The 23139-nt window shown below is 40.1% G+C and overlaps 1 protein-coding gene and 1 pseudogene across 4 annotated transcripts in view; both read left to right on the top strand.

The window, feature by feature from the left end:
- Positions 1–23139, top strand: part of ZNF81 (zinc finger protein 81) — a 90230-nt gene that overhangs the window by 15709 nt on the left and 51382 nt on the right. The window contains exon 3 of one of the 4 annotated variants that reach the window (XM_023525957.1): positions 2899–2984. The exons of the other annotated variants lie outside the window; for them this stretch is intronic. The gene's annotated coding sequence lies outside the window, so the exon portion shown is untranslated. The remainder of the gene's footprint in view (positions 1–2898; positions 2985–23139) is intronic. 4 annotated transcript variants of the gene reach the window in all.
- Positions 4900–5014, top strand: LOC111733842 (annotated as a pseudogene).

Genomic DNA, 23139 nt, shown 5'->3' with positions numbered 1-23139 from the left:
TTCCCATGACATAGGTATTTTTACATTTAATTGTGTCCCTTAGGCTCCTTAAATTATTATTAGTCTTGGCTTCTTTTTTCTTGCCATTCTGATTGAGTGTCCTTGGCTTCCCTGGCCTCTATATTGATGGTTTGATCTTCTTCTTTATCCACTCTGTTGATTTCATCTAATATACTCTTCATCTCAGATAATGTGTTCCTCATTTCTGACTGATTCCCTTTTATAATTTCCATTTCCATTTTTGTTTTTTTTAAAATCTCTTTGTTAAAGTTTCACTGAGTTCATCTACTCTTCCCCTAAGTTTATTGAGCATCTTTATAACCAGTGTTTTGAACTCTGCATCTGTGAGATTTCTTGACTCCATTATTCCTGGATCTCTGTTCTGTTCTCTCATATAGTTGCTGCTTGTCTTCCCATTGGCTGCCTTTCTGTATCTGTTTCTATGTACTAAGCAAAGCTCCTAAATCTCCCAGTCTTATTAGTGCAGCTTTGTGAAGTAGGTGTCCAGTGGCACAGTCCTGAGAGGGGTTCAGGTGTAGCCAAGTTTAGCCCCAGCCTGTGCCCCTCCAGGGCCACCTGTTAAGATAAAGCAAGCAATCCACAGATGCTGTGCTTATAGTTGCCTCAAGAGGCCACACCAGAAACCAAAGCCAGCTGTCACTCGTGTGGGTCTTAGAGCTGCTCAGCAAGAAGCACCGATTTTGCAGAGGATATAGCTGGATGTGGTTTGGGTGAGGTCCAGGAGTTGGGGGAGGTGGAGTTTCAGGGAATCCTCTGGGCAGAGCGACCCCCATTAATGATGTCTCAGCTATGATGGTGCTGAGTCCACATACTGGGAGCGGGGAGGGCTCAACAGAGGAACAATGGATGCTGCCAGCACTTCTGCCCGGGAGAAAGCCTCACCTCTGGCCCTTGTTCCATCAACTCAGTGTCCCCTTTGTAAGTCCCTGGTGTCCCCTGAGCAGCTGACCAGGCGCTTGTGCTCAGAGCGAGGAATTCTGTTATCGTGAAACTCCGGTTGCAGACTTGACCCCTTTAAGAGGCATCTGCAGTTGCTGGCTGCTGCTGCCTATGTCCCACTCAGCCACTTGGGACTGGGCAGCCTGATGTCTTCACCACCTCCTCCACCATAGCAGAGTGATTTCTTATGTCTCTCCTTAGTTGTAGGGTTTCTGTTCATCTAGACCCCAGATAACTTTGCTTGCTGTTTGCTCTCTGTTTCCATCACAACTTTGATTTAGTCTCAAGAGGGGATGAACAAAGCCTCTATCATCTATGTCATTTTGTCTGGGCTCCTTTGCAAAGAATCTTATTATTCTCTTAAGCTAGAGGAAAAAAAGGACTTTAGTACTCATGGCAGTAGTAGCCAGAGTCTTAGCATTTGAATCAGTTCCCTGAATCCCAGTTCCTACAGGGTGACGTGAAGAGGGCTAGGTGATGCCTGCTTACATTGTGGATTGCTTAGATTACCTGACTCTTTTATAATGAGCAGTAAGAAAACTTGTCCTTTGCTTTGGAGGGAGGCACAATATCTTACAAGGCTGTTTGCTATCCAAACATCCTTGGAAAGAGTCTGGAACAAAGTGCATTCAGTGCCCATGCTTACAAGATGTGTAAAAACATAAGAGACCTATGGAGAATTGTCTCTCAACAATATATACCCTTCGTTTCTACATTGTCTTGCCTTCTGAAAAATTTCCCATGAGTACATGACTCTGTCAGTCACTTTGATTGATCTGACTGACAGAGGTGAGGGCCAAATCTGTTCAGTTTGTCCAATGTAACAAGGCCATTATCAACAGGACTCCAGGCAGTGGAATGAGACCAATCTGCAGTATTTTGCTCAAGCATGACCTCCAGGGTTCTGGACTCAATCACCTGAACAAATCCCATAAGCCGTCAAGGTTTACCTCACAAAGCCAGGTGCCTTTCTCCTTAAGTTTCTATATTGCCTTTTGTACTTGGTATGAGACACTAATCCAAGCCTAACAGGATATGTTAGCAATTGCAACAGATTTCGCCTTGGCCCAAGAAGGCAATTTCATTATCCATAACAACCCTTGGCAGTAAACTGAGCCTGACTCAGAATGCTTTCTAGGGCTAAGGTAGTATGTTGATCACCTCAGATAAAATCAGATAGTATGTTGATCACCTTTCTAATTGGATGGTTCCTATCATAGGAATAATTGCCTTCAGGGTACATGTATATAACAAGCCATTTACCCTTCTAGGAAGCTCCTCCTAGCAACCAAGTAGGTAGCCTTCTTTTGGAGAGATCCCCAGAGTCATTTAAGGGCTACCTGAACCACTGGTCACCACTTTAAATACTTGCAGGTCACTTATGACCACCCCTAACATACAGATCACCATGTTTTGGGGAGGGAGGCAAGTTACTCCTTGGCTTCTGCACAAGAAGTACAATCCAAGGGTACCCTCTAGAAGTAAGTATTGTTTACAAGTTTTAGGGCCCTCTAAGTAGGACCTCCAGCATTCATGGAACATAGGTTGAGAGTGCCTCCAATGTGGCCTCTTAGCTGGCTGATAGTTTCTATCTGTTAAAGATAAAACCAAACATGAAAGAAAATTGATTTTGTTCAGTCTATTACAATGGGGAGAGCACCCCAAATGTGAAGATTGGAGTTTCTCAGCAGGAAGGTTTTGCTTTTTACTTTCACAGGAAGAAATAGACAAGTTGGTTGGGAGATTTTCAGTTGAGATTGCTTCTGCATTCAGGAGAAGTCTTAGTCAGCTGAAAAGAAATGTTTATCTCTGTGTCTAACTAGTTTAAGGGGAATAAACTTCTAATCTCAGTTAAGGTTTCGTGAGACAATGGGAAGTTGGAGGGCCTTTCAGCAGGTTCAACAAAAGGAGAAAGATCTGTGTTTGCCCTTGTTGCAGGTAAACCCCAGGAGTCTTATGGAAGTCATGAGAAAGAGTGGAGAGCAAATCTTATCTAAGTCATAAGGGGAAAGGTATCCTTCGTGGTAAGTCATTTCTAAGAGCACAAAAGTGTGGGGGAATTTCTTAACTGTCACTGTTTTCAGGTCTCAGGTAAAGTTCAGCATTGTCAAGTGTCCTCAGTTCTGTTTGAAAACTTGAGTCTAGTTCTTGTTATTGGAGAGACTGCCTGAAGGCATTCATTCCAACCTGTCCTATATGTCCAGCAGCTGCATGGCATTCTTTTGCCCCACAGAATAACTGAGCAACAGCTACAGGAAGTGTTTCGAGGAGAGGAGACATTTGGAGGTGTTGACAAGTGTTTCGTGTGTGAGATGCAGGAGCTAGGGCCCTTCCTGCTGTTTTCAAGTAGACTCCTCAGCAAGCTTAAGGGGTATGCTGATAACATTGAGGTTGCACATATTGGCAGACCTGACAGATAAATTTAAGGCCCTTGCAGCAGTTTGGGGGAGATGTACCAGGGCATTTCCCTTTGTGAGGAAAGCTCTAAGGGTGGTTCAGAAAGACAAAGATCATTAATGCTCCTCCATTTCCTGTACCTCCTGGGGTCTAAGATGTTTCCTCTTTAGTTTCAGTGTTGTGCTCACCCTCTATTGATACAAAATCATTATGGTTCATTCTAGTAGCTGTAAATTCACTTTCACCTCCCCAATCATCTACTGGTTTCCCGATCTTTGACATCAATAAGTTCGGTGCAAGAGAGACAAAAACATTTTTATAAATTTACTGAGCTCTGTTATGTTCTGTACTTTGGCCATGTGGGTCATTGAAGGGGGACACAGTGAGCAGTGTACTGAACCAAGTGGTAATTATCCTTTTATCCTTATGATCTAGGACAGTATCAATCCAACCAGTGAATCCAGATGACTGAACCAGAATCAAATTTAAGTATCTTAGGCTCCCTTCCTTCTGACTGGGCTGCCACCCAGAGGATTAGCAGCCAGGCTAGTCTGGGGTTGCTATTAGGTGAAAGAAAGATTAGACCCAGGAATGTTCAAGGCAGGATCTCAAATTGTCAAAATACGTCCATATAACTGCAAACTACTTTTGTTCTGATTATTACCCAGGGAGCAGCTGAAAGGAGATGATTCCTTTCTGGGACAACCATATTCATTGACTAAACTGCCTTATTAGAGTGTGTGGAGCCTGAGGAGGTGAGGGAGGTAGAGTCAGAAATCCTTTCGAGTCCATTTTTGGGAGGCCATTCCAATGCTTAGCAATACTAGATGCTAGTGGATGGTAGGGAGTGTCGAAGTCCATCACATACCTTGACTATCAGCCTATTGTTACATGGCTTTTTCAATAAAAGGTATACCATTTTCAGGCTTCAAACAGTCTGGAAAGCTGAAAACCTGACACAGATGAAGTCCAAGAGCCACAATTATGTGACTGGAGTGGGCTAAGGCAGACTGAAACAGCAACATTTTAACATGAAAAAATGTCAACAGTGATGTCACATCAGAGAAGGCTCTGAGAGGGGGCATGAGGTGTGATGCAGTGAGTTGGCCAGGAGCAGGCTGGGCCACACTTAATTCAGTGCACTCTTATCACAACAGGTCACCTTTTGGAAGGAGTCAGAAGTTTGACATGCAGTGCTACCTTCTGCATCAGAAAGGTAGAGCCTTGTCCTTTGTGTCCAGTCTAAGATGATGGATACAGTGCCATGTCCAATGTGATGATGGATCCAGGCAGCAATCTGGGCAGTGAAGGCTCATTCAGCAGCTTGATTTCAGTCAGTGTCATCAGAGGATGGATCTTTACCAAGGGCATCTACATGGGTGACCCAGACCATTCAACTAGTAGCTACAATTTGTTTCCATAGTCCATGATACCAAAGAGGGCTGTCCATTCTCTCAGTCTACAGTCTTCCAAGTGGAAAACTAAACAGTTGGACATTGGCAATAGCTCAAGAATAAATAAATATCAAAGGGAATATTGGTAGTCTACAAGCCATCCTGAACAAGCCCGATCCCGTCTGATCTCAGAAGCTAAGTAGGATTGGGCCTGGTTAGTACTTGGATGGGAGACCACCTAGGAAGACCAGGTGCTGTAGGCGTAAAAATAAAAAAAATAAAGGATTTTAAGCTGACAAGGTCTTTGCAATCTGTGAGGTCAACCAAGGGTTGCCTTGCCTAAAAAAAAAATATTGGCCAGAGTTATGAGAATGGCCTACCTGCTGAGTGGAGTGCCCAAATCCATTCCCAGTTCTGCTGAGGTGTAACAGCCACACAGCCCAGTGGAAATCATTACATTCCAGCTTAGCCAGACCATTAATGGATCAGATCCAGGCATTAGGGAGCCTTTGTGAACCAAGGGCCCCATTAATCCCAGCAGCCTTGCACCCGTTGGCAGAGTGGGAAAAAATTTTTCCCCAAAGGGGTAGCTGTCTCATTTTCATGTAAAGCCAAGACACTGCTGGAACCAGGCCAGCTGTAGTCTTGAATATACTTTCCCTTTGATAAGTGAGGCTTGTTGGGCCTTTCCTACCTTGTTAGTCATTGAGTCTGAATTGACCTACCCCAAAATGAGACTCTTAGGTTAGAGGGGTGCAAGGCCATTATGGGTCAGTTGTTCAGTTTTGACAAGGGCCCAGTAGCAAGCTAATAGCTGTGTTTTATAAGGGGTGTAGCTGACAGCTGTTAAGGAAGATGACAAGGGCAAAATCATCAGTTACACAGACTGGCAGCTCAACAGGGTCATTTAGACTTTCGGGATCCTGAAGTCACAGAGCTGAGAATGTGCCACAGCTTGCCAGAGAGTAACCTACACTACCTGTTGGTTTGGGCCCCACTCAAAGGACGTTGGTTTGCAGTTAGCCAATATAAAGGATCAAGCATAATGTCCAAGTGAAGCACATACTGTCCCTCACCCAGAGTTCAGTATGGTGCTGGGCTTCCTTTTTAGTGTGGGGTTCAAAGAGGTAGAAGTTTTTCCTTGACTGCAAGAAGGGTAGAGCATTATGAATCTACCCAGAGATCTCAGGCACTTTACTTGGTGAGCAGGTCTCTGAATTTTGTTAGGGTTTATCATCCACCTCTGATGGCAAAGTCATGATAATATGGCAGGCAGAGCCATTGAGACTAAGGTTTCTGAACGGCCGACTAAGAGGACTTAGGACTTCATCTATATAGTGAAAAGTTTGGAAAGCAGAGGGGAGAGGCCAGTACCCTAAAGCCTGACCCATTCTTTGGTGTGAAACGCCAACGTGTTCTTATTATCCCAGGAGAGGACTATGAACGTGTATTGAAGATGTTGCCATATGAATGCAGATTGATCTCGATTCTTGGTGTCAAGAACTGTGAAGAATGAGATTTTACCCAACCTTTAACAAGTGGGCTTGCCACAATTTCAAGTATGTTGTCAGAGTCATGGGACTTCTGAGTCAGTGATGATTTTATTACAGAAAAAACAGTAGCCAGAGTCAGCTTGGTTGAATGTTAGGGAAAAAATGAAAAACTCCCCTAGCAACCCAGGAAGTCCTCTGCATCAATGTAAAATACAAAGAAAACCATTTTATTGTTGAATAAACATTAAACCAGACTGCAATGTGCATCACAAGCAATTAATTAGCTAATGGATTGCAAAGACAGAACGAAATCTCACCCTTTTGTGTAGCTGAGCAGATACAGCCCATCACGTACGTACATGTTCTCAAGATAAAGGGTAGATGTCTTCATGCAAGAGGACTTCAGAGCACCATTTTCTCTGCATTCTTTCATAGTTCATCCTAAGTTCACCTGGTAATTGGAATGGCCATCTATGCTAGTTAATTGCCTTTATCCACAGGCAAAATCAAATTTCTGCTGTCTCTATGACAACTGGATGATTATAGCTTAGAGCCAGGCGCCTAGGCTAAGCTCCCAGGGTTACAGGTAGATAGGGACTCTATCTTCCTTGAAGTTTGTATTTCAAAGGGATGGCTCCCAGGCCCTTAGGAAAAACATTCCTGGGTTGTAATGCTGAAAAAAGATTTATTTAGGTTTTCAAAAGATTTATACACATATCAAAAGGGCAAAGTATTTGCCTTAGTGGGGAAAACCTTTAAATATCTCTTACCAGTGGTTAAAGCACATTCTTACCTAGCAATGTGCACAAATTCTCCAGTCTCATGCATTACTTTTATAAACTGTTGTGCTGTCTTAATTGCTTGCTCCTTCAAATCATTAATTTAAGTATTATATTTTAGTTCCTTATGAAGTCTTACCCAGATGAAGCTTAAGGAGTAGCTCTCCGGAGGCCTGATAATGTAATTTTTAATTAAAAGCGTTTTTCTTGAAAGGCCAAATACATTTCTTCTGAGTTCCTGTCATTCAATAAGGAACATCACACTTACATAATTTATCCCTGTAGTAATTCCATCTTCTCAAATATTATTTCCCAGATGCAAAACACAAAGACACCCATGGCCGTTATCCAGTATATTATTATGAGGCACTCTTTGAAGGATATAGATTGAACTTCTAGTGTTTAATGTATTTGGCCTTAATTGTTTTAAGTCTTGAGGAAAAACCCAAGCTATGGGCCATTGTTTGCATTGGTCCAAATCAGTAGTTTTATTATTATAACAGGCATACAAGTCTCCATGAATAACAGGCATCCACTTTTGTTCATCTGTCCATACCGAGACTGGAGAAAACTTGTATCCTAAAATTAATCCAGTGACATTGCACCTATCTTCTCCAATCTCTGTCTATAAATGCCAGATTTGTCTATTAATTAGATACTTTTTACACCATTCTTCTGTCTCTTCTGGTGTAGTCATAGTCTAATACCTGTTTATTCTCTTAAATATGAACAGTGCTGTAACTCTGACTAGTGATACTATCTTTGAGCTATCTAATAGCCAATTGCTCCTAGGCTGTAAAAATGAGTGGCTCCAAAACCTTTGCGGTGATTTGTTGTTGTTCCATCACTGAATTATTCCGAACAGTCCAATTCCAAAGTTTTCTCTATTTCCATTCTGCTCGAGCTCCCATAACTTTTAAACATCTTGCATGATGTAATTCCATCCAGTGCGCAATTGTATTATGTATGTTTGTTATTATCCCAACTCACTAAGTTTATTATTCAAAGTCAATATCAAGAGTTAGCTGTACCTGTCCCTATTCCTCCCAGGATTATATACTAATACATTTCCTATTGCCCTTGCATTGCCCCAAACAGGCCCCTTAGACAGATTACATAAGGGGAGGGATCAAGGGATTCATGTTTGGTTGTGAAGACATATATCAGCCTCAGATATATTAAGAGAAACTGTCCACTTGTAATCCTGGGGGTTATTAAAATAGCCTCAGGGCATTGCCATATTCTACATGTAGTAGGGAACTAGATCTCATTTATATATATGAGGAGTCTGCTCAAGGGATTCTCACATGTTCGATTGTAATTTACCATCACTATCTTTATGGCTGTTATAGTTTTATTGATGCAAACTCATACTATAGAAAAGGTGAGAGAACAATTCACTAGTGGGGTTACTCCTACCATCCTATTGACTGTAGTCTAGTTAAGAGATTTCTTTTTTATGAGGATCCTTCCAATAAAACTCATTAACAAAACATTTTTGTGTCAAATTTAGGGCTTGAGTATCTCGATTACATTGGTATTATCAAAGGTTACTAATGAGTATGGTTTCATCTTTACTCTGCCAATAATTAGATCGTTGGGCTTCAAAGTCCAGATCATGTCTATTCTGAGAATACAATATGGAGTTGATCAGAAATACATAATTACTGGTAGTACAGGGGGAAAAAGCAGTGTAACAAATGTTTGTTTTCTAGTAAAATATTGTTCTTAAGTAATTGAAATAACCCTACTGTGACTAGGACAGCAAGAAAGCCTATGAGAATAGTAATAAATTTGCTAGAGTACCTTGGCAGGGTTCCTCAACACCCAGGCCATGGACCGGTACAGTCCGTTGCCTGTTAAGAACCGGGACGCACAGCAGGAGGTGAGTGGTGGGTGAGCAGCAAAGCTTCATCTGTATTTGTAGCCGCTCCCTAGTGCTAGCATCACCACCTCAGCTCCATCTCAGATCATCAGGCATTAGATTCTCACAGGAGCACCAATCACTGGTGCCAAAAAGGTTGGGGGCCGCTGTCATAGGTGAGGAAAAATAATTTTTCTTCTACTTTTCTGAGTTCTTGGCTGAGACCCCTTTAATGAGTAACTCAAAGCAGTGGCTTAGAACTTTGGCGTATCTTCAACAAAGAACAGTACATTTATAGAGAAATGAAAGGACAAAGGAAAGCAGTTATAGGCTTCTAAGGGTTCCAAGGGTGACAAACTATGGGAAGATAAATATATGAGAGGAAACTAATGGTAGATAAAGGCCAGTTAGTAAAGTTTGTTATATAGCTTCCTCTAGTGCCCGCCCCAGGCTTACAGGGTTTAAAGTTGTCTCTAGTAGTTAATTTTTGTCTTTCTTGGTAAAGAGGGGACAAGAGGCACTTTTATCTGTTTCTTCTCAATTGCCTCCAGCTCATAATAATTATGCCAAAGTGGCATATTTTGGGGTGGCATATTCTTCTACCCTTCAATCTCTTTTCAGTTGTCTTCAATACCAGTATCAGTTACTTTAGAAAACTTAAGCTTCAAGTCCTTTGTGGAAATGACAGTCCAGTCTTCTTGAGGTGCTGGCTTCACAGAGAAAGCATGAATCCAACTGTATTTTTCTTTTACATGGTATCCACATGAGTAATCACCAGCACTTGAAAAGGTGACAGCCTGTATTTCCCTGGGACACTTTTATATAAATGAAATCTCCTGGCTGATAGAGATGGCAGACTTATTTTAGGGGGTCCTTCCAGGTTCTTATGACTTTATGTCTCAGAGTTTCTAGGGGAGAGAGAAACCCTTTTAAGTAGCAAATATGATTATGAGAGGATTCAGTTAAATTAGGCATAGGATATGGTATTAGACCAAAATTTATAGGCCTGCCAAACATAAATTCAAAGAGAGTGATTTCATGCTTGCTGGCAGAAGTTGCTCTAATTTTTTAACAAAGCTAGTAGGCCATTTTAACCCTAATTCGTCACTGAATCTTGGCCAATGAGTTTTCTTAGAGTTTGATTCATTTGCTTACATGCAAACAGTACTAAAGATGATAGTATATATGATAGCTTGTGGAAGTCTGAAAATATTTGCATAATTCCTGAAAAACAGTGGAAATAAATTGACTTCCTCTATCTAATTCAGTATGCACTGGTATCCCCAAAGTGGGAATTAGGTTTATTAAGAGAAACTTTCATTGCCTAAGCATTGGCTTTTTGAAGAAAGGAAAAGTTCAAGCCATCCAGACCTGATACTCACCATGACTAGACAAAACCTCTTACTTTCTGCAAGCATTGATTCTATGAAATCCAACTGCCACAAACTATGGGTCCTTGTAAAGTTGGTTGGGGAAAACTTCTAGTGCTTACCTTGGGAGTGGCCTGTAAAGAATTCTGCATATCTCTTTAATATAGTCTGAATAAGTTCGTCTTTTTGGTAGGCATAGTGAGAGTCTAATGCCTTTAAAATCCCTCCCTTGGCTGATTTTGTTGATGATGCAGCAATACCAACCAAGCATATAAAGACCATGGAATACGAATTATATTGTTAGGTAACTCCCATAGTACAGTTAAATTTCTTTTTAGTTTCTTTCTTAATTCATTTGTCTATTTCCTTTTGGAAAGCATATTTAAAAAAAAAAGCATGAAAGTTTCTTGTTGTATTAAAAGTGGAGCTTCCAAGTTGAGGTGGCCATATTTGAAAAGTGCCTTTTGCAGCTCTGTCAATAAAATCACTACCTTTAGAAATTTTGTCATTCTGCCTTATGTGGGCTCTGCAATGTATTACTGATGTTTGAGTAGGTAGTTTGAAGCCCTGAGCAACTCAGATATTAATTTTCCATGAGAACATCAGATAGTTCCCATCGAAGTCAAGAATCCCCTATTTTTTTCCCAAGTTGACTCCATTACATAACAGACACCGAACATATTTACGACCAGTATATAGATTCACTTTAAGTCCTGAATTAAGAATTGCAGCCCTAGAAACGATATTAACTTTTCTGCTAGTGCTGACTTAACACCAGGCAAATATAACTTTCTAAGATTTCCTAAGCAGTCACTATAGTATGTGAAGCTCCAAGATGGCTCTTTTCATCCCAGGTACATGACCCATCAGTAAACATCAAATATGCATTTTAAACTGGAGTATGAGAAAACTCAGGTTGCTTCCTACCTAGTGTCTTCTTCTATTACCATTACACACTTATGATCATCTGTTTAGTCAGGATCTGATAAAAGAGTAGTAGGGTTTAGGAGATTGCATCTTCCAAGCACAAGATTTGAATTAAATAATAATGCTTGTTCATAGTTAGTCAGATGGCATACTAATAAATGCTGAGTCTTATGAATTTGTAAGATAGTTGTTACAGCATGTGAGAAATGTGAATAAATGACTCAAGGTAAGGGCTTGAGCCTTTTCACTAAGTGTGATGGCTGCTGCCACCACTTGGAGGAATCCAGGCCCATCTAGCATCCAGAAGAACTGAGAAATGGCATATTGGTTTGTAGTCTAACACTACCTTTTGAGTTAAAATTCCACTAGCAGCACCTTTATTTTCATTACAAAACGAGTGGCACGTTTTTCAAAATTTGGAATCCCCAGACCTGGGGGAGAGCCTATAGCTGGTTTTAACTGTTCACAAGCCTCTCTGATTCTAGGGACCACATCAGAGGCTCTGAAGAATCATTGGCTAGTACTCCATCAGAGGCTTTGCCCTCTCTGCAGAAGTTGGGACCCACTGTCTGGAGTACCCACCTAGTCCTCCAGATCGTCTAAGTTGTTTTCTTGTAGTAGGCTCTTTCATCTGCTAAATTGGAGCCTTCACCTGACAACAGATACCCTAAATATTTTACTTCAGTTTGGCAGTATTATAATTTGTCTAATTCTAATTCTAGAGAACCCTCATGCACCAGTGAAGCAAGGAGTTGTAATGAAGCCAAAGTACCAGGTTTGCATTGCCCTTCAGTTTTGGAAGCTACCAGCAAATCACCTACATATGGAATAATTATAGATCCCTCCAGTGGGATAAATGTCTCAAAGTTTTCCCATGAATGGTTAGAAAAATAATAGTCTTGAAACCCTTGGGGAACCTTTTGCTGTAAATACTGGAGTCTTAAAAAAGTAAAATCAAACAAGAATTTAGACTCATTAGTCAGAGAAACAGGGGTGAAAAAAAAGAATCAGAACACAGATAAACTACAGAGGAAAACTTAGCAACCTCTGGTACAGAAGTGAGAATAATTACAGGATTGGGAACTACAAGAGTTAATGGAATAACAAATTTATTTACTTCCCTAAGATCCTGTACGAATCGATGTTGTGGTTGTCCATCAAACTTACCTTCTCTACTAGAAGTATGGGAGTATTACAGGGTGAATTCCTTTTAAAATAATCTCTAGTTTTCCTAATTCTTTTATAACTGATTTTATTCCCACTCAACAAAGGATCTTTTTTTTACACATGGCCATAGCTTATCTTTTTGGTAAGCTGTTTTTATCAATTCTACATCTTGAATTAAACCAGTATCATTATTTTCTAGGGCCAAAATCATTGGGCATTGATTTGTTTCAGTTTGGGGTATGTTTCCAGCATAGTGGAAGACTGCCACCCTCTCCCATACTCCTTTTCTTTCTGAGGGCACAGAGTAATCAAATCAGGTTCCTTTTCTCTGAGGAGTGCCACAAGCACTCCATCCTGAGTACAGAACATGGTAGCCTTTATTTTGCACAGCAAGTGTGCAAGCAGGTCTCTCACCAATAGGTTTACAGAAGAAAGTAAGAAAAAACATGTTCTTCATCAGAGAATCTATCATTATGAGAACTGTGGAAGAAAAGGAACAACTAGAAGACTGACCTGAAATGTCAGCAACCTGCATTGACCTACCACTAGATGGAAAATGACAAATATCAGGAAGCTGCAGAATAAGTAGCACCACTATTTACCAGAAAAGGCAAGCATAGATTAACCTAAGGGAAAATTATTGAAACTTGTGGTTCACCAGTTTAGAACTCTGAGATTACCTCAATCTGTCGATTTTGAACCATTTGCCTATAATTCCCTAGCTAAGGGTTATGTCCTGGGCCTTCCTGATTCCCTTGTTCCTGCAGTGTCTGTGTTCTCTGGAATCTCTTTTTGTAAAAAAGCCCTCTTCCAGTGTATTGGCTTCTTGCAATAATGACCTATGATTTTCCCATCTACCTTGGATCCCTTCATATGTTTTCTGGAGTAGGAGATACCCCCTCAGAAAATAGTTGTAACTAAGCAGCTAACACAGTGGGTTTTAATTGCTTCTTTTCTTCTTTGTCTTTCTCTAGATTGTCCCCAAACTGAGCAGCTGCTGCTAAGATTTGAGTAATAGTCTGTCTGAGGCTGAGACAATATGGATAGGACCAGAGAGTGATTTTGATCTGCCCCTCAATTGTTGCTGGGAGATTTTGAGAAAGTCTCAACAAACTGCTGATGGAAATTAACAGAGAACTCACTCATATTCTGGGTATACTGCTGAAACTTCTCCCAACTTACTTTTAGCAGAAAGGATTCAAGTATGGCCATTTGCAGACCCTCTCAGTGAGTCCCCAAAGCCCTTAGTTCTTCTATGGTTTGTTGGGGGCGGGCAGCAGATAGTCAAGAGTCTTTTTGGCCAAGATCCCCCTGATACAGTAGGTCATCTTCCAGTCCTGACATGCTCGCTCCATCAAACAAGCAAAGCCTGCTGGTTGCAGAATTCTGTGCAGCAGCTAGTGCATATCCCCATATATGGGATTATAAGCTAAAAACACGCTGCCAAGTATTTGTTTAGACTTCTGTGAGTCTTCCCTGGGCACAGGAAGAGAAGACTATTGGCAGAATTGAAAAGCATATAGATTCTTACTGTTTCGAGTTCCCTCTTACCCACAAGGACGTCTGTGGGTATATTCTTAATGGTATCAGCTTTATGAGTAATGTGGTTAGGAAGGGCTGGCTGTCTTTTCATTCAGTTAAGAAAACTGTAAAACTAGATGGCATTTTAGTTTCCTTTCCCATGTTGGTATTTTTCAGCCTAGCACGTTTTCTGTTTTTCTTTTTTTATCTTCTTATTTATTTATTTTTTTTACTTTTCAATTACAGCTGACATGCAATATTATATTAGTTTTACTATATAGTGGTTAGACATTTATATATCTTATGAAGTGACTCCCTAGATAAGCCTAGTACCCATCTGAAACCATACATAGTTATTACAATATTATTGACTATATTCCTTATGCTGTATTTTACATCCCCATGACTATTTTTTAAATTAATTAATTTATTTTTATGGCGACATTGGTTAACGAAAGCCAATGTTTCAGCTGTACACTTTTAACAATAAATCATATATATATATTTACACTATATGTTCACCTCCCATAATTATATTTCTTTCTTTTACCACGTATTTGACTTCCTTTACCACATATACCTCCCCTCTGTCCCCACCCCCTACCCTCTGGTAACCACTAGCGTATAGTCCATGTCCATGAGTCTCTGTTTGCTTGTCCTGTTCATTTGTTGCTTTTAGGTTTATATCCCACATATAGGTGTTATCATGTGATTTTCAACTTTTTCTGTCTGGCTTATTTTACTTAGCATGATTATCTTGAGATCCATCCATGTTGTCACAAATGGCAATATTTCATCCCTTCTTATGGTTGAGCAATATTCCACTGTTTTTCTTTTCCAAGTGACTACTGCAATGATTCTCCATCCTATTGTCTTCATATGGGAACACAGTGTCTTATCCAAGCTCCCAGTTATTCCTTGATAGTATTGCCTCATCATCTCTGCTTTCTTAGCTACTTGGCATGTGGATGAGAAGTGACTCTTGGAGGTGGCATCTAGGCAAAGTAGGAAACGGAATCAGAGTGTGGGGGTCAAAAAATTTCCTTCCACCTTCTAAGTTCTTCTATCTGGGCTAATAATCAAATTAACATGAGACAGATCAACAGGAGAAAATGTCCACTGTTTATTATGGATATACATTTGGGGGTACCATAAGAATATGAGACCCAAGGAGACATTGGGCAGTTGGGGCTTATATGTTATTTTAGACTGAGAAGAAAGGAGGTAGGGGTTTGGAATTTCAAAGGGAAAACAGGCAATTTACAGGTAGATTATAAAGAACACACATGGTAAACAAATTCTTGCTGAGCCACCCAGAAACAATGAGACACAGAAGGAAGTTCAGCCTACAGGCTGTACTAAATTTCTCCCTGTCTGCCACACTTAGTTTATATTATGATGCTAAGGTGAAGTTGCTTCCTTTAAGTAGTTTTTCTATTTGAATTCCTTTAGGCAGTTAAGGGAGGTCAAAAGTGCTTTCTATTTGAATTCCTTTAGGCAGGTAAGGGAGGTCAAAAGTGCTTTCTGAGTCTTTTGTTTCTTAATAACCAGCTTAAAATCAATATCCTAAAAGGCCTATTTTGGGGTGACAAAACTTTGGTCCCTCCGGAGCTAGGGCATGAGGCACACAAATCTCACACAGGGCAGATAATTCATTATTGGCTCAAAAAGTTGTGCCCTCATCCTTCTTTTCAGGGAAATCTACTAATTATCAGAACTGCCCATCTCAAAGATTGTAGTTTTCCTCTTACCCGGTATCAGTTTGAGGCAGGAAGGGATAAAGAGATATAAGGAGGGGGGGCGGTGGCGGCAAATGGAGTGGGAACAGCAGAGAAAGGAGGAGGAGGGTTTGGTGAAAGAGAAACTGACTAATTCTCCCATTTCCTCTTCCATTTTCCTCAGTCTTTCCAAATAATTTTTAATTTTTTTGCTAGAATGATGTTCATCCCATGAATATGAGTTAATTCATTTACTGGGGGTGAGATCCTTCAAAAAACCACCACAGATAAATTAAGTTGTTCAAATCAAAGACATTGTCCTCAAGCCACTGTAAGGCCGGATTCCATTCCAGATGTTAGAGATATATTAGCCCTTTAAGAGACAGACCTGCAGGCAACATTTTTCCACCGTCACAGCTAATGGTGACCCTGATGGATTTTAGGTCCTGTATTACGCATGCTTACTTAAACCAGTATAAAATCTGGAATTTGGAGAGTGTGATTCATCTAGCTAGTTTTGTAAAGAACACAAAGCTAGAAGGGAGACATTTTATAATTTACTGGTCTTCAGTTGGTGTGCTCAGTTGAAGAACTTTCAGGCCATCCCATCTTCGTTAGCAGATTGTTGGGGAAAATTAAAAATAAAATCTCCTGGCAACCCAGGATGTTGTCTCTACATATGTAAAGAAGAACGAAAACAATTTTATTACTGAGTATTCAACCAGACTGTGATTTGCATCATGGGCAATCTGCTAATGAAATCGCAAAGATAGAAAGAAGTCTCACACTTTTGTGTAGCTGAGTAGATATAGTCCATCACATACATGTTCTGATGTGGGAGGACTTGATAGCATCATTTTCTCTGCATTCTTTCATAGTTCATCCTAAGTTCACCTGGTAATTGGAATGGCCATCTATGCTAGTTAATTGCCTTTATCCATAGGCAAAATAAAATTTCTGCTGTCTCTATGACAACCAGATGGTTACAGCTTAGAGTCTGGTGCCTAGGCTAACCTCCCAGGGTTACAGGTAGATAGGGGCTCTATCTTCTTTGATGTTTGTATTTCAAAGAGATTGCTCTCAGGCCCTTAGGAAATACATTCCTGGGTTATAATGCTGACAAAAAGTTTATTTAGCTTTTCAGAAAGATTCACATACATATCGAAGGGGCAGAGGAAAGATACAAATACCAGTTTTTTCAAGAGAATGCTATAAGAAAAGGGAAGGTTTTTTCCCCTTTGGCCAGAGGGAAAATTCCCTTAAAAAAAATTTTTATTGGCTATGGATTTTCCAAGCCCCAGTTCCTACAGTGTTGGCTTCATCCTTGACAGCTGCCTGCTCATGCTGTGAGTTGCATTATGGAAAATGAACACTGAGCCTGGGGAACTCGCTGCTTAATAGCAACCTGGAAGCCAGCTTCAAAGTTGCTTGCAGCCAATACAAACCTGAGAAATGCCAGGGAAAGGGCATTCAGGGCCTTGGTTTTTATTTTTATTTTTATTTTATTTCATTTTATTTTTTGTCCTACCCAGCAAGATGTGTAGGAGCTCAAGAGACCCATGGAAGCATCTTCCAATACCACTGGGTTAGAAAATAAAGCCTAGGCAGTGTCCAACACAGCATCCTAAGTGACATCAGTCTGTGCGATGTTCAGTTACAGTCATAATGTCTGGAACATCCAGGGCCATGGGAGTGACAGTTGAATTTCATTGGCAGTAATTCACAGTGAGCCTATAGCTCCTGCTATAGTATTTAACTAGTCATACAAGGCTGTTGTATTGGCACATTATATTATATATCTTATTACGCCTGCCTTGGTCTTAAGGCTGTGACTTTTCTTTGTCCTCCCAGCATTCTCTATTGCTCCTGTTGGACTACCTGGGAGAGGACAGGGAGATGGGTTGGGGAGTGATTTTGCATGCCCTGGTATCATGTCTCCAGCAGAGAACCCCTTTTGGATTTTATGGGCACTGATACAATAAGATTGTAAAACATCATACCAGTGATACATTCAGCCCTAAAAGCTGCAATAACAGTACATTGAATTGGTCCAAAGGGCCCCCCAAGGTCACTTTAGCTTCCTTTCTTTACTAATCCCTGCTGAAACCCCATCAGTTGAATTTGAGTGTTCCCTCCTCAAGATCAGATAGGATGGTCACTTGGGCACCTGCATTCAACAGAGCCTTAAAGGTCTGTGTTTCTTCCTTCCCTGAAGTTCTCCAGCATACTCAGAGTGTGTGTATATGGCCTTTAGTCCCTCTTGGGAACAGTCCCACCTCTAATCATTTCTTCAAAGCAGCCGATTTCAGGGTAGAAGGGGAGGGAGAGATGAGACATGAAGTGATAGGCTGGCTCCAAGCCAGCAAGCAAATCTTTACATTGAATTTTGATTTTGAACAATGTGGCTAGTGCTCAGGCTGATGAATGTCTCGTGTTTTATGTATGCCCAAAGCTCTGTATCAGGCAGCAGGGTCCCCAGGACTGACATCATCTATTTCACTTTTATGGATGCCTTGGTTCTGCAGCCGCAGCCACATTGCTTTTTAGTGGTGCCCATTGGCTAACTCAGGCTTTACAGCACAGTAGCAACTTTTTCTTTTTAGGATGTCCACTTTAATCTGGGGTATTTGCCGCCCATTTTTGTGATAGCATAGGGGAGGAATAAGTTTTCCTTGACCTTAGAATCCCTGGCTGGGTCTGAAAATTAAACTGACAAAGAATAACAGGAGGAAAGCATATAAATTTAATATATGTTTTATGTGACATGGGAGCCTTCATGAGGAAATGAAGACCTGAAGAAATGGACCTGAGTAGTTCTGTGCTAGGTTTGATGAAGAGTGGACAGTCATGGGGGGATGTGACAGTTCAGGGAGTAAAAAGTAAATGTAGTAAACTGAGGGACACTTAACAGGGACTTCGGATTCTTCTCAAAGTCCACTTTTCTTTGGAGATAAGGGTATTCCTTTCCTCCGGGAATAGAGAGAGCACCTCTCACATGAGGGTTTTATGACTCATTTTGGGAAGAAGGATTGTGACAAAGCCAGAGTGACCTTCCTGCTTCTGCTGTTTTCTCAAACTCCTTTAGCTTAAAATATTCAATATGCCAAGGTGCCATATTTTGGGGTAGTGTGTCCTGAACCCCATATATAATAGTATGTTTTAAGTCTTAGCTTTAAGATAAAGGCTGGGGAAGTTTTTCAGGACAATGAGGATGACCTCAAAAATTTATCTAGAATGCTTTGGGTCATTTTTTTATTTCTCAGTGGGTTTCTTATTTCTCAGCATTATAGATCCTGTATGGGGCATTTAGAGCCCAGATGCTAGTCAGTGCCTCATCTGTCATTTCCCACAGGAGTTCATCTCAGTGAAATTTCACTAAGAAGGCTAAATCATAGCATGCAAGATCTACTGCAAAAAGCCTCTGAGACTTTTTACTGTTGTTTCTGAATGGATCTAACTTTGGTGTGATAGGAGGGGCCGAGCCATGAGACATGCCAGCTGTAGCCATTCTTCCTTAAAAAGCTATACGTGCTCTCCCACTCATCTCTCAACCAAAGAGCCAAAATTCTAACCATTTGCCTGGTTTCTATCCATACCAGTCATGAGTATAGATGTTCTGAGTGTAGATGTTCATCTCTGTAACTCTTGTCTTAAAAAGGTCAGGAACTGTCCCTGCCCTCCACTGAATCTTGGTACTGTCACTGGTACTGTCATAATGGGGTTCACTTGAGGCTGGCCACCAGATTGGTGAGAAAGTCCCCTACCTGGATGAGAGGTAGGACCAACCAGGACCCTGTTCAAGCAGCTGTCTTTAAACCTACTTCCTGTTACTTGATGTGCAATAACTTCCCCAATTCCTCCCTCACTGACAGACAATAAAGTGAATGACCATTTCTCGCATGGTTAACTATACAATTTGCTTAACATAGTCACTACTGAGTTCCCAGGACTTCTCTCAAAACTCCTTAATTGGCCCATGTATTACTTTTCTATCACTGCTGTAAGAAATTGCCACAAACAGTGGTTTACAACAAGAGAGATTTATCTTACAGTTCTGTAGTTCAAAAGTCTGAAATAGCTCTCACTGAACTAAAACCAAGATTCTGGTAGGGCTGTGTTTCTTTTTGAAGGCTCTACGGAAGAATCCATTTCTTTTCCCTTTGCAGCTTCTAGAGGCCACTCATATTATTTGGCTTGTGGCTCTCTTCTTATATCTTTATTTTATTTTTTACTTTTTAAAAATTATATTATTAGTTGAGTGTATACAGTACATTGGTTAGACATTTATATAGTTTATGAAATGATCCCCCTGATTGTTCTTTCTCTCCTCTGGCTCTACATTAGCCTAGCCATTACATTATTGCTGACTGCATTCCCTGTGCCGTGGTCCCATCTCTGTGACTGTCTATCAACTACTAATTTGTACTTCTTTAACCATTTACCCCATTCTCCCTTCACCCCAACCCCCTTCCCTCTGGCCAGCACCAGATTGTCCTCTATATTTACGTGTCTGATTTTGATTAGTTTGTTCTTTTTGTTCTTTAGATTCCAAATATAAGTGAAATCATATGGTATTTATCTTTCTCTGACTTATTTATCTTAGCATAATAACCTCTAGGTCCATCCATGTGGTTGAAAATGGTAGGATTAATATTCCATATATGAACCATAACTTCTTTATCCAATCGTCTGTTGATGGGCATTTATGTTGCTTCTATATCTTGGCTATTGTAAATTGTGCTGCCATGAACATAAGGACGCATAGATCTTTACAAATTATTGTTTTGGTTTTCTTTGGATAAATACCCAGAATTGCAATTGCTGAGTCAAAAGGTGTATCTTATGCAGCTCAGCAACAAAAAAAACAAACAATCCAATTAAAAAATGGGGAGAAGACCTGAACAGATACTTCTCCAAAGAGCAAATCCAGATGGCCAATAGACATGTAAAAAGATGCTCAAGGTCACTAATCATCAGAGAAATGCAAATTAAAACCACAATGAGAGATCACCTCACACCTGTCAGAATGGCTGTCATCAACAAATCAAAGAACAACAAGCGTTGGTGAGAAAAGGGAACTCTCACACACTGTTGGTGGGATTGCAAATTGGTATAGCCACTATGGAAAACAGTCTGGAGGTTCCTCAAAAAAGTTAAAAATGGATATACCTCTTCTTCCATCTTTAAAGCCAGGAACTGTGGGTTGGTTCTTCCCACAATACACCACTCTAACATCCTCTTTTATCTAACTCTATACTTTTTAAGGACCCTGAGATTACATTGGCCCCCACTCAGGTAATCCAAAGTAATCTCCCTATTTTAGGACATCTTTGATGGGGGAGGGGACATTATTCTGCCTACCAGAGGTCCACGAGACCCACATTCCTCCTTTTCCAGAAAACCACATCTCTGTGTGCAGCTCGTCCTAATCATCAAAACTTCCAAGAACTAAGAAGGGTCTGAGATTTTACCCTACTTATAAGCTAACATGTTTGCCTTTCATAGTTTCATGGATACTGGCAAAAGACATGAAACGCCTAGCAGTAGTGGTAGCCCGTAGCATGAGTATGAACATTTGTGCCACATCTCTAAACCTCTTTTCTTAAGGATGATACAAAGAGGGCCAGATGATACCTGCACATGCAGTGGTTTCCATTATAGGAGAGGATTCCCAGGCTTATGGACCCCTTATCTTTCATAATGGGTAGTAAGCCTGCTTGATATTTACCTGGAGGGAGACATTATCTTGAGTATAATTTCTAGTATAACCTTCCCTTTGCTCTGGATGGGGACTCTATCTTTTAAGGATGCTTGCTATATAAACATCCTTAAAAAGATAGTTTGGAAAAAAAGCACTCAGTGAGTCTCCTTGCAAAATGTATAGAAATGTGAGAGACCTGTGAGGAATTGTCTCCCAATAGTCTCTCACATTCCTTTTAATTTATAACATTTAACAGATTCTCTTCCCTCTTGTTTTTCCCTTTAACTCTTTATTTGCTGAGGAAACTGGGTCATTTGTCCTGAACTATGTCCCACATTTTGGAATTTGCTAATTGTATTCTTGTGGTGTTATTTTAACAGTTCTTGCATTTCCATTTTAATGTGAACTGATAAATCTAGAGGCTTGATCAATTCAGATTCAATTTTTGTTTTTGGCAACAATACTTTATAGGTGGTGTTGAATGCTTGCCAGTTCATCCCTCCTGGAGGCACATAATGCATGGGTATTTCTCTCAATGTATTCAGAGGTTGTCAACCTGATCCATTTTATAAAAGTCCCTTCAGTCTTTCACATGATAGTTTTGGCAGCCAATGGTGATCTTTGGTTTTATTTGCATTAATTAGCTGGAATACCTCTGCAGATAATAAATTTCCATAGTCAACTTTGTTTATTCTGAAATGCAGTACTTAGAGGAAAGATAATTATTGTAGTATAAAACTCAAATAATATCTCTTTCTTGTTATATAAAACACTTCAACGGTGATCTGTTACTGAGAATTCATGCTATTTCCATGACCAGACTCCACCATACTTCCTTAGATGTTTTTTCATAATCACCTCATGACATATTACATAGTCTTCTCTCCTTTTTACAGACCTATTTGCTCTTTCCTTAATTACTACGTATTTTCCTATCTCCACACCATTATTCGCTTTTTTTTTTTCCTGGAAAATATCTCCTCCACTTAACTCTACCACACATATTTTTTCCCAAGATTCAGTTTAAACTGTACCAACTCTGTGGAACCTAAATATACATCTCCAGTAGAATCGTCTATTTTCTCTATGGGGTCTAGAGTGTACTGTGAATGTATTTCTAATATGCACTTTTGTTTTTTTGTGTTTCTTTGAAACTGAGTTATATTTGAAAAACATTGAATTGCCCACATCTTAAATAAATAGTTTGATGAGTTTTGACATATATATAATTATCACTCAAATTAAAATTAAAATATGGAACGTGTTCATCACTCTTGAAAGTAACTCTTGACCAGTCAATATCCTCCCCCTGAGGCAACCATTTTTAAGATTTTTAATCTCTATGGATTAGCCCTGCCTGTTATTCATTGTCATATAAATAGAATCATACAGTCTATGTTTGGCTTCTATTTGTAAAGTAACAAAGTATTTTGAAAGTCATCCAGGTTATTGTGTATATCAGTAGCTATTTCTTTTTTTTTTTTAATTAAATTTATTGGTGTTACATTGGTTAATAAAATTACATAGGTTTCAAGTATACAATTCAATAATATGTCATATGTATTTTGCATTGTCTGTTCACCACTCAAAGGTAAATTTCCTTCCGTCATCATATATTTGACCCCCTTCACCCTTATCTACCTCCTCGCCTCCCCCTTTCCCTCTAGTAACTGCTAGTAAACTGTTGTCTTTGTTTATGAGATTTTGTTTGCTTGTCTTGTTCATTCGTTGCTTTCAGTTTTATATCCCACAGATAAATGAAATCTTATGGTTCTCAACTTTTTCTGTCTGGCTTATTTCGCTTAGCATGATTATCACAAGGTCCATCCAGGTTGTCTCAAATGGCAA

This window comes from Pteropus vampyrus, unplaced genomic scaffold (genome assembly GCF_000151845.1).
Source record: "Pteropus vampyrus isolate Shadow unplaced genomic scaffold, Pvam_2.0 Scaffold657, whole genome shotgun sequence".
Lineage (NCBI taxonomy): Eukaryota > Metazoa > Chordata > Mammalia > Chiroptera > Pteropodidae > Pteropus > Pteropus vampyrus.
The sequence above is the reverse complement of the archived record's forward strand: the minus strand, read 5'-3'. Positions and strand labels throughout refer to the sequence as shown.